We start from the raw sequence: 1375 nt of genomic DNA on the forward strand, positions 1-1375 counted from the left end.
AACTCTGGGGAATCCCCGATCCAAGTAAAACATGGGTATAATGGTCTGCGTGGCAGGGTTCGAGCTCCTCCTTCTTGCTTCCATCGACACTAGGGAAATAAGCATTTTACCTATGGTTAGTATTCATATAAATGTAATATCCATATATGACTAACCGCCTGAGAGGTTTTTGGCAAAAAATAGAGATTCTTGACCAAAAATAGAGTGCAGGCGTATATTTCTCGCTTATTCAGCGCAGAGCACGTTGACAGCATTGCGCTTGCGCCGCCAAATGCGGAGTAGGTTCAAAAAGGCGAAATCGAGTTGTATGTAGATTAGATATATAAAGTATATGCAGTTCAGGACGTCTGCACTTTATTTCTTGACAATTTATTGTAAAGTATAGGTAGTTAGCAATATATACGTGTATTATATATATGGTAATCCAAGTCCGAATTTTGGAGAAGCTTCAAGATCCCCCTAGCTCACTTTGGCCAACTATGTATGGTTCATTACTCCTCTCCGGTGAAGTGCTGGGACCGTATTGTGTAAGACAGAAATATACGTCTGTATATTTATTTTTTACAATTTATTGCAAAGTATATGCAGTTAGCAATACATACGAGTATTACATATTTGATACTATTAGGCCATAGTTTCTAGAAGCTTCAAGCGACTCCCACCCCCTCCCGTAGCTGCTTGGTACAAGGTATCGGTAGTTAAAAATTTATACGTGTATTACATATATGGTACTATTAGACTGAACTTTCTAGAAGCTTTGAGAAACTTCCCCATAGATTACTTTGACCAACTACCTTTTTATAAATTAGGACCCGCAACTTTTATGTTAAGTTAACTTATTGTTAAACCTAAGCTAACCTATTCATACATTTATTGATTCTAGACCCTATTCTAAGTGATATTTTCTAATAAAATTATTCTTTAAAGATGGACTTTAAATATGGTTCTAATCTTAGATTAACCTCTTACGCAATTATCGACGATAAGCACTCGACTCCTAAACTCTTTGGTATAAGATTAAAATTACTTGTCACAAGACAAACGAAAAGATTTTTATTTTTATTTATATCTAGCCTCAAATATTTCAACAAAATCAAGTATATTCAACATAATGAAAATATAACACAAACACGTACATGCTATCTGAAATGAAATATAATTCTAGTTTTGACAATTAATTTCTAGGAAAGTACAAAACCGCTTGTCTTAAATTCTTATGGACCTCACTCAATAGAAGTAATAATTTGCAATAATCTTTTTACAGTTTAACCCTGAACAGGTGCTATATTTGGCCAATGACCTGACGCGCAGGTAATGTAAGGAGTCTCTAACACAGAGGGGTGTGGGTGTCACACGTGCCTTGACACTTTTCGCA

This window comes from Belonocnema kinseyi, chromosome 5 (assembly GCF_010883055.1).
Source record: "Belonocnema kinseyi isolate 2016_QV_RU_SX_M_011 chromosome 5, B_treatae_v1, whole genome shotgun sequence".
Lineage (NCBI taxonomy): Eukaryota > Metazoa > Arthropoda > Insecta > Hymenoptera > Cynipidae > Belonocnema > Belonocnema kinseyi.